Genomic DNA, 15413 nt, shown 5'->3' on the forward strand with positions numbered 1-15413 from the left:
CATGAGTCTCAAGATGGCTCCAGATGACAAAGGGACCATAGGGCTGCTTGCCACAGACCCAACCCAGAGTCTGGTTCACTGAAATGGGTGACAATGAAAACCAGGTGCCAACCAACCAGAGGACATAGATTTCAAGGTTGGAATAGCAATACAGCTCACCATCAAAGCAGACGTGGCCTCCCAGCTAAGCCAGGTCCCTGAAGTTGCAACATTTGGGGTTAAAACAATCACAACACAAACACTGTTCTGTTTTTTTGCTATTTTTAGTTTTCTTGAGACACGGTCTCACTGGCCTCAAAATTCAAATTTGGGCTGGTCTCAAATTCTCAGGCATCCTCCTACTTCTGCCTTCCAAGTGCTGGGATTGCAGGAGGTGGCTACCAGCCTCAGGGCAGACATAGTGATCCTCAGGGCACGACTTAACCACAGTGACCAGACACCTCGGGCCAAGGCGCCGTCACTTGGCCTAACTACCTCTGGACTGCGGGCCACTGCCTGCAGACTAGACTCAGACAGACAGAGGGAAGATATTGGCGTGGACGGGGGGGGGGTAAGTTTTGCTCACAGCTCCTACTATGTAGACTGTTTTCTAGTTGTCCAGTTATGGGACATTTGTCTATAGAATAACAGCAGAAAGTCGATACTCGGCATCTACACCAGAGCTCTAGGCTGAACTCTGCGCCACCCCTACCTTCAAACCCACCTTCTGTGTGAAGACCTTTGAGCTGAAAAGAACTCTATCATTTAGTAGACCTTATTCCAGGGCCTGGCAGATATAGAAATATATAATATAGATATATATACATGCAAAGGTTTGCCCTCCATGCTGTTTGTTCGCTTGGTGGCTTTGCTGTGCGCAGACTGGAAAATCGCTGAGCTATACACTCCTGGCCACAAAGTTCTTTAATTTAGCAACTCAAACCCACTTCCTAGAGTTCAGCTTTCCAAAAAGGAAGAAATCGATCTTTCCAAATCAACTATTTGCATTGAAATTATTAAACTATTTACTTCAAATTTTCTCTCGTGTTCTCTTCCGTTTTCCGTTTCTCACAGAGCCTCTATTCCTTGTCAGAGTTTGTTATTGGCCATTTTCGCCTCCTCTAACTAAAGTCTGTCAGCAAGTACGATTTCTGTACAACGCCGTGGGTCAGATTAATTTTGGTTTTTCTTGATTCGCTGTCACGGTGCAGCAAACGACAGGCCTAAGGATGCGTTCCTGCCACTGAACCTCCGAGCAAATGACCCACTAACGGATCACTAACGTGTAACACAAGGGTGAGCTATCAAAGTAGCTGTGGCCTTGGCAAAATAGATAAATGTGAAAAGGTGTACAGACCTGCTCAAAAGATAAAGACAATTCTACTTAACCAAAACTACCTCAAATTGTGACTCATAAAAGGAGAATTCTGAGGAGCAAGCATTCTCTTTGTTATGCACAACACTTCAAATATATAGAACCAGGGTTTGTTGTGGAATATTTGTTTAACTATGCAAAGGTGTGCTGCTTTTATGTAGAGACGCGTGTTTATTTAGTTGTATAAAGATGTGTTGCTGTTTTACCTTGCCTGCCTAAGGCACCTGATGAAAAGTTGAAGGGATAACAGCGAGGGAGGAGTTGTGGGTGGAACTTCTGGGCAGGGAGAGTAAGTAGAAGGAGGAATTTAGGCTCAAAGAAGAAAGGAAAAAGACAGACACGGAGGAAGCAGGAGAGGGACATACAGAATGAAAGAATGGTAAAAAAAAATCTGGAGGCAAAACATTAATAAATGGAAACAAGTTAAATTAAAAGAGCTAATGGGACAAGCCTAAGCTAATTAATCATGATTAATAATGTCTCTGTTTTTTCATTTGGAAGCTGGTTGGAAGCCGAAAGAAAAATCCAACTGCAAGTGTTCTCTAGAGGAATATAACTGATGAGAGAGAGAGAGAGAGAGATGATAGATAGATAGATAGATAGATAGATAGATAGATAGATAGATAGGGTTGGATAGATAGATAGATAGATAGATAGATAGATAGATAGATAGATAGATAGATAGATAGATAGGGTTGGATAGATAGATAGATAGATAGATAGATAGATAGATAGATAGATAGAGATTCTATCACGTACGTATGAGAGGTTTCTTCAATAGACTTATTCCATAGGGGATACATAGCCCAACAATAGTTTCTTGCACAGTAAAGAGGCTGAGTGCCCAGTACTCCGATCAGCCCACAAAGTTGAATACCTCTTCAGCTCCAATCTGGCCCTGAGGATCCTAAGAGAGTCACCGATGTTCAGTCCCTGTTGAAGGCCAAGGAAGCTGGATTCTGATGTTAGAAGCAACAGCAACCGCCGCAGGGTAGACACACACACCATCAAGAAGACAAGCAAAACAAACCACTGCTATTTCCCCAGACTTCTTTGTAACTGGGCTGCTGCTAGGAGAGCCCATCGCCGTGGTGGGGGATGGCTGGTCCCCTCAATCGATCCTTCCTGGAAATGCTCCCTCACACACACATCTGGTCCACACGCAGCAGTTTCGTAGCTGATTCCAGATCCAGCCAAATCCACGGTTAAGATCAATGCCTACGTAAGGCATCATCGTCACTAGGAAAAGAGTTTGAGCCTCATTTTTCTACCTGAATACAAGGTAAGACGTGGCTGAGGTGGACAGGACTCCTTCAGCCCTCTCAGAGGTGTCCCTTAGCTTTTCCTGCACAAATATCACTCAGCTGCAGCTCCTAGAGTGTAGCAATAAAAAGAGCTTTTTACCAGTAACAGACCTCAAACCCCAACCTTGTGTCCAGCAGGTAAAGATCCCTCTCCTTGCTGAACCCCTCACTGTTTACTATAGTATAGTTAGTATAGTACACAATTCTCTCTCTCTCTCTCCTCGCTCCTCTCTCCTCTCTCTCTCTCCTGTAATCCCAGCACTGGGGAAGCAGAAGCAAGAAGATTGCTGCAACTTTAAGGACAGCTTGGTCTACATACCCAGTTCCAGATCAGCCAAGGCTGTACAGCAAAACTCTGCTAAGAGAGGGGACAGGGGAGAGACTGCAGTGTGATTGATATACTTGGAATATATGGAAGCAATAGAGTTTAACTACGGACTACAAACATGCACGCAGGGAGCTGTGAGGTCATGGGGTGTAGATGAGCTTGACCATAGTCATGATTTTACAAAAATAAAAAATGCATGAGCAGAACCACACGTTACACTTTTTGCTAGCTAAAGTATTACTGCTGAGCTACGCCTCCAGATCTTGGGGATTTTTTTAATTATTTTTTTGAGAACTTCATATATGAGTATCTACATCATTTCCTGCTCCAAATCCCCCCATGCACCCCCTTCAAGTTAATGACTTCCTTTTCTGTGATTATTGTTACTCCTATATAATGTATATACATGTATCTATGTATGTATTATGTATACACACACACACAACCTACTGAGTTCATCTTGTGTTGCTCTTATCTCCATGGCTGACTACTTGGACAACTGATCAGGACTTATCCCTGGAGAAAATCAACTATCTCTTAACAGCCACCGATGGCCTTTAGTGCTTCATCTAGGGGTGGGGTTTTGTGAAACTGCCCCATCCCCCTGTTGTGCCATCCCTTACCCTGATGCCGCCTTATTTAGGCAACATATGGTTGAGATCATGGGTGCAATGTACCTGTCATGTCTAGAAGACCCGGGTCTTAGCTGGTGTCCTGATTCTCGGGCTCTTTGACTCTTTCCACCTCAATTCCACAATGTTCCCTGAGCCTGAGGTGTAGACGATGTGTCTGAAATGGACCCACTGGAGATGGGCATGCCAGGGTCATTTACTCTCTGTACTTTGAGCAGCTGTGCGTTTCCCCAGCGACCTCCAGTGGCTGTGAGGAGAAGCTCTTTGGCGAGGGTAGGAGCTACGCCTACCGCTGTAGTCCTTGACTTTCTGCCATAGTGCCTTCCCGTTGTACCTCAGGCTGACTTTGATTTCTCTAGGCAGCCCGTGTTGGCCTTGAGCTCAGCCATCCCTGCCTCTGCCTGCTGGGTGCTCAGATTACACACGTGTGCCACCAGGCCTTGCTTTACACATTATGCTTATAATATCTGAACTTGTCAAATATTCCCTAACACCTCTGGAGGAGGATTGTTTTAAGAAAAAAGACCACAATATAAATAAAAGTTCCAGGATGTATGCACTTAAGAATCTATGCAAGAAATTCATTGTGACCAAAACGTGATCATGGAAAAAAGAAAGTTGGCTTGGAAATGTGTTGAGAAAGACTGTAACTAAGAGACAAGAATGGTAGTCTGTCTGGAAGATCAGACAGACTTTTCAAAAGTGGAATGTCATGTGTTTAAGCAGAATCTTAAAAGAAAAGAATAGAAAAGTGACCAGCACGGAGCCCAGTTTGCTTTCATGTTGCAGGGACAGATACTGGCCAAAGCCAGAGAAGAAGGGATTTATCTGATTGATAGGTCACAGCCTATGAGAATTTAAGGCAAGGAACTAAAGCAGCGGCCATGGAGGATGCTGCTTGCTCACTTGCTCTTCATGATCTGTTCAGTTTGCTTTCTTGAACCATCCCAGGCCACTGGCCCTGGGGTGACATAGCCCGCAGTGGAATGGTTCTTCCCACATCAATCATTAATCAAGAAAGACAGACACGCCCATAGGCCAATCCGGGGGCGGGACTTCCTCAGATAACGAATTCCTCTTCCCAGCTGGCTCTCTCATATGTCAAGTTGATAAAAGTGACCAGCACAGACTTACTAGTTGAAGAAGAAATCGTGCCGAACACCTTGTCTCCTGCCTACAGCCTCCAACAGGAGCTGCTGGGCCCCCAGTGTGTCCCTTAGACAGTGTGTCCCTTAGAGTACCAGGATCAGGACAGTTAGTCCTCATGCAGTGTTACACGAGCCGCAAGGGTGAGGAAAGAAACCAGGGCACGCAGAGTGCTGCCGAAACTGTCCAAGAACAAAAGAAGGAAGACTAAGGAGATCAGCAGCCCTGCTGTGAGAGCTAGAACTCTCTGAAAGGAAGGAACCTTAACTGAGAAAACGCCTCCATAAGATCTGGCTATCAGGCATTTTCTTGGTGATTGACGGAGAGGGGCCAGCCCATTGGGGGTGGCTCCATCCCTGAGCTGGTGGTCCTAGGCTCTATAAAAAAGCAGACTGAGCAAGACACAAGGAGTGAGCCAGTAAGCAGCGCCCGTCCATGGCCTCTGCATCGGCTCCTGCCTCCAGGTTCCTTCCTTGTTTGAGTTCCTGCCTGACTTCCTTCCGTGGTCAACGGTGATGTGGAAGTGTAAACCAAACAAGCCCTTTCCTCCCCAACTTGCTTTGGTCATGGTGTTTGTCACAGCAGCAGAAACTGTAAGATAAAACGCCATGTCTGCCTGCTTTAAGTCCCTCGTGGGCAGGTTTGTGGTTTAAGGAACCTGTGACCCTTCTGGGGTAGTTATGTTCACACAGCTATGCTGACGGAAGAGAGGCAGCAGAGGGAACTATGAAGCCAGAGAAATTCTCGTAATGAAGATTACTGGCATGTAGCCAAAAGCAAAACCTATAAATATTAATCAGATAGGAATCTGCTAGCTTACTACAAGAACATTCTCTAATTAAAAGGGTGGCTATTATGCTATATATATTAGTACAATTGCCACCCATAACAGTGGATGCTAGCAGCTCCTCCAGTGCCGGAGAAAACACAGATCCCTAAAGATCTCATTTAACAAAATGTTGCACTTAAATTCAAATGATCCTTCAGATAACAGGGAAAGAAATAAGAGTTTTCAATGCATGTTCCCGTCTTTCAACAGAAAGATCCCTATCTATCAACAGCAAGAAAGGTCCGGGAAAGAAACACTTACTGGGTATCCATTCAAGCCAGGCATTCGCTGGGCAATTGGTCACTTAATATGACATTTAATCCTTACTTCAAACCTGTAGGGGAAAAATCATGTCTATGACATTTCAAAGATAAAGCTTTTCCAACTTTGCTGACCAAGGTGTGGCTACAATTATACCCGAAGTCGAATAGAGGTCAAATATCTTGAAACTGACAAAACTGTAAGAGCATGCATCTGGAACACGTAGAGAATCATCCATGCATGGGTGAAGAAGAAGAGCATGCATCTGGAATGCATAGAGAATCATCCATGCATGGGTGAAGAAGAAGAGCATGCATCTGGAATGCATAGAGAATCATCCATGCATGGGTGAAGAAGAAGAGCATGCATCTGGAATGCATAGAGAATCACCCATGCATGGGTGAAGTAGAAGAGCATGCATCTGGAACGCGTAGAGAATCACCCATGCATGGGTGAAGTAGAAGAGCATGCATCTGGAACGCGTAGAGAATCATCCATGCATGGGTGAAGTAGAAGAGCATGCATCTGGAACGCGTAGAGAATCATCCATGCATGGGTGAAGGCTCGCAGGAGAAGGAAGGGTTTGGAGTGGATGTAATGGGTAAGGAGGTACCACAGCTTCTATCTGGGAACGTTGATAGTCACTATAGCAGCCATTGATTGGCACACACACATCTGCACTCACATAAACGTGCACACATGAGCACGCACAAACAAGCACACACATTGAACACATGTAGACACAATGCTTTAAAGTAAAAAATAAATAATAATTAGGAAGAAAATGGTTCCACGTAGAGCTATTAAAACAAGCAAATGAAAGCGTATCAATAAAATAGTATTAGTTTCAGAGTCATGGAGACACTAGCAGGTGAGCTATTAATTAACATTAAAGTTGGGAGAAAATTAAACCAGCTGGCTACTGTGTTAGCTTTTCTTTCCATAATAATATGCTTGAGGTAATGTATTGAGACATGACGGTTATTTTTGACACACAGTTCTGAAGCGTCCAGTGAGATATCAGATGTGTCCGTCTGGTCAGGAAACTCGTGAGAAGGGGAACAGCAGAGAAATAACAGATACCCTTGAGGGGCATAGCCCCAAAGGCCCAAGGATCCCCCTATAAGATCCTCCAAGACCCCACCTCCTAAAGACTCACAGAGCCTCTGACTTGTACAACACTAGAAGTGAAGTCACTGATGCACAGACCTCTGGAGGAAGCCTTTGTCCAAAACAGCACTTCATGCCAAATCAACCGACGTGCTTGTATTTAATTCCTCCATAATTTAGACAGGAGTTATCAGCTCGTACTTGAGACAGGTTCAAAGTCACACAGCCAGTAAGGGGCAGAGACAAGATTTCAAATTTCTACTTGTTAGATGACATCTTTTGTTCTACCATTTGGTGTTTCCAAAGGAGGGCAAGAGTTGTGTCTTCTGATAAAAAATTTTAAAAAACACAAATTATATTTAATAGTTTATGCTCTGGTCTTACGGAAACCAATGTGTGTCTGGGTACCCAAATCAACGGGACAGATGTGATTTAAAGACAGGTGATTCTCAACCTGCCCCAAGCATCTCGTCTTGCTGGGTACCCCAGTGAAAGACTCACAAGCTCTCCACCAGCTCATGTATTCCACTCTTCTCATTACTGACATTAGAAGCCACAGACATTGAGCTCTGGCAGAGGTAGAAGGATTTCCTTTAACAAATGAGGCTTCAACTTGACGGGACCCTTCCTCAGTACATAGTCCTGAGATATTAGTTTTCTTTATCTCCTCTACAAATGTCCTGGTTCCTCAGTGTCAGAGCCCCTCCCAGCTAACAGCTTTTGTGGCTAATGATCATGCCCACCGTGTCCCAGCGGATCCTGGCTTCTCAGGATAACGGTTGCCAGGTAAACACACAGCTTAAACAATGGCATGTTATCAACAGACAGGCGTTGAATTAGCCCAGTGAACCACAGGTCTGGGCTGGCAGCAGGGGACAGTGAGGGGTGAGAGATTGGAGATTGGAGCTCTGCAGACAGCTGGGGTCCTGCTGGAGTAGATTAGTGGGTCTGCATTCTGCTGACAGGAGCCATCGAGGCTGTGAGATAGTCCAGCCTGCGAGTTGCGGATCCAAGTGCGTCTTAATGATACCCAGGTCTTTGAACAATGAGAAAATCTGCTCCACTTGAGGGTGTTGAATTCACACCGTCGCTAAATGTGTGTGCATTCCCTGCATCCCGCCCCATGGAAAGTGATCCCTGAAAGTTCCCTCTGAGATCAACCTTTTCCTTACTTTCTTAGATCATATCACCCTCAAGAACTTCCAGAGTCTCCCCACAGAGAACCACAGAAGGGATCTTGGTGGCGGCGGGGTCGGGGTGGGAGGGTCTTTCTCTTGAGATAACTCTGGTTGGCTTGATTTCTGTCAATGCACGAGCTTGGAGTACAAGTTTTTAAAATGTTTGATTTGATTTGTACTTTAAAAGTACCAAGTCACATATGGTCACCATTCATGAGAAGGCTGCAAATGATGAATCCTGATGGGAATTCCCCGCCTCATTCCCCTTCGGGAGATCCTCTACAGCAAGAAGGTGACCCATGCCAGGACCTCCAATCGCCCGGAAGACGTGCAGAGTTAGTCTCCCGGGGACAGCTCGTCGGAATCCGGCCTGTCAGCAGCACATGGCCCGGCTAACTTATGAAGAGCGTCATGTGAGATTGTTTGGTATTCTGTAGCGGCAGTGGCCTATGTTGGGGGCCAAGGAGTGCAGGACACTTCGGGGTCTGCCAGACTTTCATTCCCTCCAGATTGCCCCTGCCTCCCAGCAGGAGATGACCTGGGCTTGGACGAGGTTAACTAGCACAAACAGCCGTCGTTTGTGGCGAGTGGGAAAGCCCCATGTGCTGCCCCAGCGTCCCTTTATGAGGCCCGTGGGGTGGGTCTGCTCTGTTGTTCCGTGGTTGGCACTGGGTAAATGCCCAACGTGCTTCTGCTTGAGGGACTGGAAGGGCCCGTCTCCAGGACAGAGCCTAGGAAGAAGAAGAAAAAGCCCACCCCGTGCCGTCAGTACCCTCCCATGTCTACACCCGGGGGAAGTGAGGGGTGAAGGAAGGAGGGACAAAAGTTGGGGACAGAATGACTCCGGAGGACTGAATACAGGCGTTCACCTAGACCTAATTGGTTCAAACGCTCCGTTTCAGACCCCATCTGCTTATCTCAGGCGAAGTTTGAAGACCGGCTCCTGTCCCATTGTGAGTCCGTCATTTTGCAAATCTATTCCTGTCTGAGCTCTCATTATAGCAGATGTCAGCAGAGGAATCCGAGCTGTCAGGGAGCCGCCAGCCATGAGAAAGAGCGGCAGAGGCAACAGGCCAGGCAAACAAAACAGTCGCCCCCACTGCAAGCGTAAACAGCAACGTTTGTCACAATATTTTCCCACATTGCCCAATGATTCCAGGGAATGGGATTTCGAGAAGGAGAAAAGAGTCACAGTAGCAATACAGAAGCAGGGGACAGCCGTCGGGTTCATTTTCTGTGGTGCACCCTCTGGATGTCCTCAGCCCTAAAAAATCATCTTTCTCTGTAACAGAAATTAATTTCTGTCTAGCCTCAGGGGAGAGCTTATTGATGGGGGTAAGAATTTTGCTCCATTTATCTTTTAGGCAGGGCAGCAACGAAAAGAGTTCAAGGCTTCTGTGGTTTGTTTTGTTGGGGTCCCCTCTCCCCAAATCCTCTCCCTTTTGTTTTACAAATTCTGTGACATCGTGGGTGTCAGTGAACAGGAATCAACACCTTGCCTCATGCAAGGAGATTTGCTGGTCCAGTTTCTTGCCAGCTTCGCCCTCTGTTGCATGTTAGGGTAACCTGAAAGGCTGCCAGCCGTGGGATGCAGCTAAGGGCTGCTGCCTCAAGGGAGAGCTCAACCAGGTTTTCTTGTCAACAGAAAGCAAAGAGCTGTGTTTGGGAACGAGACATGTTGGGTGCCTGGGTTGTCTCCCAGCTCCTGAGTTCACAGGTTGATGGTCTTTTTCATTGCATTAGGCTCAGAGTGTAAACAGAGAACTATAAATAGTTAGCATTCATCAAAACATGGAACCTGCTGCCATCTGGGGCAGTGGACTATGTCTCTGTCTCCTAACTTCTGCGGTATAGAAGCCATCTTTTCATTCCCAGCCTGCGGTAAAGCCCATTCTTAGCTCTGCTTCAGGAATGAAACCCTCGCTACATCTGCAAATGAAGCTTCCAGTCACATGGGTTCTTGTTGAAAGGCAGAAGAAAAATCACGGATAGGGTCTGCTGGCTCTTTCCTTTTAATGGACCCTCAGCTCTAAAAGCGGTTGTAACTTGGTGGTGGAGTGCCTGAGAAGCGTATGCGAGGCCCTGGCTTCAACAGTAAGTACCACAAAATGATTTCAGAAATAAATAAACTTCAGACAATGAAACAATTGTGGATTAAAATCTCTGTATAACTTAGACTGATGTTTGCTGGGGGACATTGTTTGTGAGACTTAGAGATTAAGGTAAGACTGTAGTATAATGGTCTACCTAAACCACGCATCATCAAACACACCTTTAAATAATCCGTTGTTGGCTGTATGGAGCCCGGGGTCTGGGCCATAACCTGTGGTCTTGTTGGTGTCCAGAGGCCATGCTGCTACCAGAGCCATCCTGATCTGAGTTCTAGGGGCTTCCACCTGGAGCCAGAATGTCCATCAGCCGAGCTGCTGCATAGGGCCGTATCTCGGTCCGTAGCCCAGCTGTTGCTGGGGTCTGTGTTGAAGTCTGTGGCCCAGACTGCCACTAGCAACTACAAGGAGGTAAGGATCTGGGCTGCAGCCCATGGCCTTGTTGGAGGCCAATCTGGGTACCATGCTGCAGCAGGGACCATACAGATGGGGTGGCCTGTGCTGCCACCTAGGGCCATGGTGCCATCCAGGCCCAGGCTGCTGCTGAGGGCCATGTCTGGGTCCATGACCCCCATAGCCGCCAGGGTCTGGATTGACACATGTGGTTACCGTTGCCACTGAGGGTCATGAGGATGCCCCGAATCAGTTCAGCCACCTGAGTCCAAGTCGGTGTCCGAGGGCCGTGATGTAGCCGGGGTCATGCTGATCGGAGAGGCCTGTACTGCTAATCAATGCTATGGTGATGTCCGGGCCAGAGCTGCAGCTGAGGACTGTGTCGATCAAAAGATACAAACACGAGCAGCTTACTTTTGTTTGGCCACACACCGTTTGTCAGGTTACAGACTTCCAAGTCCTAGGATTAGAGAAGAGATACTAAAAGTGTGTCATGTGCCCAGATATTCTACTCCGAGAGCCTTCGCCAAGACAGCCACACTGGCGTGTTTTCGAGCAAGGCCTGCACTGTGTTGAGTCACTGCTGTGGATTGAACACCAGCCCAGCTCCTTTCTAACAGGTCTTCACGTCTCTTGGGCCTCAGTCCTTCCTTCACCTGAGAAATGGGATGATATGGTATCTGCTTCATAAGGTTTCTTTTTTTTTAATTATTTATTTATTATGTATACAATATTCTGTCTGTATGTCTGCAGGCCAGAAGAGGGCACCAGCTCTCATTATAGGTGGTTGTGAGCCACCATGTGGTTACTGGGAATTGAACTCAGGACCCCTGGAAGAGCAGTCAGTGCTCTTTAACCGCTGAGCCATCTCTCCAGCCCCATAAGGTTTCTACGTAAATTAAATAAAGCATATTAGTGTTTATCTTCATTCCTGGGCATATAATGAATGTCAATAGATGTTTAAATTTTTAATTTGGTCAATAAAAATGTATTAAGGACCTATTGTCTCCAAAAGTGTTTATCTTTATGGAACATGGATTCTAGTGCGTGTCACTATTACATGGGAACTCTGTCACGGACATTTACATGTTTCTCCTCTGTCTGTCTTCATCTCAGAGACAGAACTAAGAGTCACAGTAAGAACACTGGCGTCTTCCTGAGGCTTTGGACTTCTGGCTTCCATGCTCTTTCTCTTGCTTTTTCCTGCTGTGATTGTCTCTTCCTAATAGGATGAAAATTCCACGTTCTAGCAGAGAGAGGAGAGGAGTCCCGGGAGAGTGGTAATTGATACTTTATATTCAAGCAATTATGTCCCCAGTCCTTACCAAGCCCTTTAAACCCCATCCCAGGGGGAGGAGAGACTGTGGCAGTCAGAGGGGATGGAGGCCAGCAGGGACTGAAGGGCCATGCCCGGGACCTACAGGGGTCTGTGCCAGGTCCTCTGTGTCTACGTGGTGGTTAGCCTTGGGTTTCTGTGGGGCTCCTAACAGTGGGAGGGGGTGGATTTCTGACCCTTTCGCCTGTCCTTAGGGCTCTTCCTCCCAGTGGGTTGCCATGTCCAGTTTTGGTGTGAGCATTTCTGCCTTGTCTTATTGTATTTTTTCTTTTTCATCTTTGGTTGTTGTTCCTTGGAAGTCTGCCCTTTTCTGAAGGGACACGGGAAGGAGGGTGGATCTGGAGGAGAGGGGAGGTGGGGGGGACTGGAGGAGTGGAGTGAGGGGGAACACTGGGGTGTAGTGTGAGAGAAGAATCTATTTTCAGTAAAAAATATATAAATAATAGAATCCATGGTTGCGGGCTGGAGGGGTGGCTCGGTGGCGAAGCCTGCTTGCTGCTCCTGCAAACGTCTGGTCACATGCTTCCTTTCAGTGTTTCTTATCTGTCTCTGCCTGCGAAGATGACAAGTCCGCAAGCAGAGCATCTATTCTATTTCAGTCATTATTTATCTATTGTTCATTCGCTCTTTGTCTCCCTCAGAGACTAGCACAGTGCCTGCAACCCAGACTATGGAAATACTACTTACTGAGGGGATAAATAAGCAAATCAGCCTAAAGAAAACATGCTTCGTTTGAAGCAAAGCTTGGCGCTTTGGGTTTATGTCCTCTTTAGCAAGGACAGTCTTGACTCGGGCATTGAACAGGAAGAGCTAGAATCTTCCAGAAAAATCCCCCAGGGTAGCTTTTATTTCGGAGAGCTTGATGAATGTCCGTTATCTAAGAAAATGTTTGCCAGTAAGAGGAAAATCCGATGATCCTTAGCGAGTCCTTTGGGAAGAAACAAGGACTGTTTGGCTTCAAAGGCACCCAAGATACAGAGATAACCTGAACCAACATTTCTAGAGCTGGTGAGCATCACACGGTGGCCTATGGGAGTTACTCACTCTCCAAACAAGAGGGCATGCTTCTCCAACACAGAGAACCCCAAGCCTCTCCCAGATCTCATAGCGGAGGGGCAGGCAAGCAGGAGCCTGCAGGGGGAGAACAAGGTATGAGGTGCCCTCCCTTCTACGTTCTGCCCATCCCGTAGCCGCTCCTTCTCAGCCTGGAGGAACCAGCTTAGATTCTCTTCCGGTTGGTGGGATAAAATCAGCTTAGGGAAGAAAGTGTTTTTTCAGCTACCAGTTCCAGGCTACAGTCTGTCACAACAGGGATGTCACAGCGGCAGGAGCTAGAGGGGGTGGGCACATCTCAGCCACGCCCAGAAGAGAGACCAATAAACACATGCATTCCTACACGACAGCCCCTCACCTTCTCCACTCTCACACAGCCCAGGGCCCGAATCCAGAGGACAGTGCCACCCACAGCGGCTGGACCATCCCATTTCAATGAACATGATCAAGGCAGTCTCCTATAGACACACCCACAACCAGTGTGGCCTAGACAACCCCTTCACTGAGACTCTGTATCCAGGTGACTCTAGATCAGCAGTCCCCAATATGTATGTCTCGCCCCCTTTGCTATCCTGCATATCAGATATTTACATCGCAATTTATAACAGTAGCAGAATCAGAGTTATGAAGTAGCAATGAAATAGTTTTATGGTTGGGGGTCACCAGAACATGAGGAACTGTATTATAGGGCCGCAACTTTAGGAAGATTGAGAACTGTTCTAGATTGTGCCAAGTTGACAAACTGACCACTGAGGAACTAAAGCAGAGTCTTTGCAGCAATGCTCTCTGGCCATTGGAGTTCAGGATGGTTGGAAACAGGAGTAATCGGAACTGGCCAAACACTAGCAATTCTCCAGTCTGGATTTTTTTCTCATCCTTGATAACAGTTAGATGATGTAAAGCTAACAGGCTCAAGAAAAACATGTAGTCAATTTCCTGTTAGTTAGGTGTGAAGGGTTTTACTTAGAAAAAGAGACCTTATGACTAATTCTATTGTAAGTCTGTAGCACTATGATTATTAGTTTTGTGAAGAAGCTAAAAGAAAAGTCTCATAAAGAACAACATGTTCAGCATTGCCAAATGCTACAGAAAAATGCAGATTGTACGGTAAAGATCACACAGCACCTTGGTCCTAGCTTTCGAGATGATTTGGAGGCAGAAGCCAAGATGAGTTAAAGCGAAGACGTGATGTAGGAAAGCACCTGGGGGCTGTGCAGACACTCTTTCCAAGAGAATTCTAATATAGAAGAAAGGAAGCACAAGGACTAATCCAGCCAGCTCGGGGGGAAGGAGGCCAAGGATTTTGCTGAGAAAGTGAGAAGCCTGAGCGGGCTGCAGTCCGAGCAGGGAATCACTGCTGGAATAGAAGGGATGCTTAACACATGGTGCTTGTTTTCCCGTTAATTCTCTAGCAGCGTGCATCCCCAACTTCTTCTGTTATCCTCTACTTCAGAGGCTAGAAGCCTGGATACGATATCTCCCAGAATCCCTTAGATTCCGCCAATAAGAGGACAGATCTGACAAGGAAGGGGCAGAAGCCAAGCAGATGCCACTACTGTTTGACAAAGGGGAGTGAAGGAGTGACAGAAAATTTGCCCACTCCACTCGTTCCCCTGAGAATCGTCCCTATGGTGATGCAGCAGCTGAGGTCTTTGGTGACAGTTTCCCAAGCTTGCTGAAGATCCCGTTTTCCTGAGAACTGGTTGTAGCTCTTTGACCCTTGTCCACCCTTGCCTCCAGCCCTCCCAGGAGGTTTTCATAAACCTGTAGCTCCCTACATTAGCCCTCCACCGGCTCAGGATGCTTAGAGCATTTTCTGCTTTCCTAATCAAATCTCAGTGGAAACAAGGAGAATGGAGAAACGTGAGGAAGAAGGATGGTTGACGGAATGAGGCGTCTTGGGTAAAGGTGTGAACAGAAACGTACGGCATCCAAAAGTGTTCTTCTCACCCACAGAATAATCATGTGTACATTTATTGATCTCCTAAGAGATGTCAACTAACGACCTAAGGACTTTAAATTAATTTTCCCAATAAATGCTCTTTGTGATGTAGTTAATTCACGTATGATCACCACCATATTGTCTTGGAAGGGGCAGCTTCAGTTTAGACAGTCTGCCTATCCATCCCTAGATATATATATAGATGATACACACACACACACACATATATATATATAAACTGTATTCAGATACTCAGTTGTACAGCGTTATATTGATATTGCCCTTGGTTCTCATGTTTATTTGATAAGGAAATAGCACCCATCTCCCCATCCTTGAGCACTGAGCTGGAATATCGACAGGTCCCCGTGTGCTGTCACACTCTGTCCCATTTAAAATTGTCACCACACGGACTCTCACCTTCGCCGTATCGTTTTAAAAT

Source organism: Microtus pennsylvanicus, chromosome 20 (genome assembly GCF_037038515.1).
Source record: "Microtus pennsylvanicus isolate mMicPen1 chromosome 20, mMicPen1.hap1, whole genome shotgun sequence".
In the NCBI taxonomy this organism is placed as follows: Eukaryota; Metazoa; Chordata; class Mammalia; order Rodentia; family Cricetidae; genus Microtus; species Microtus pennsylvanicus.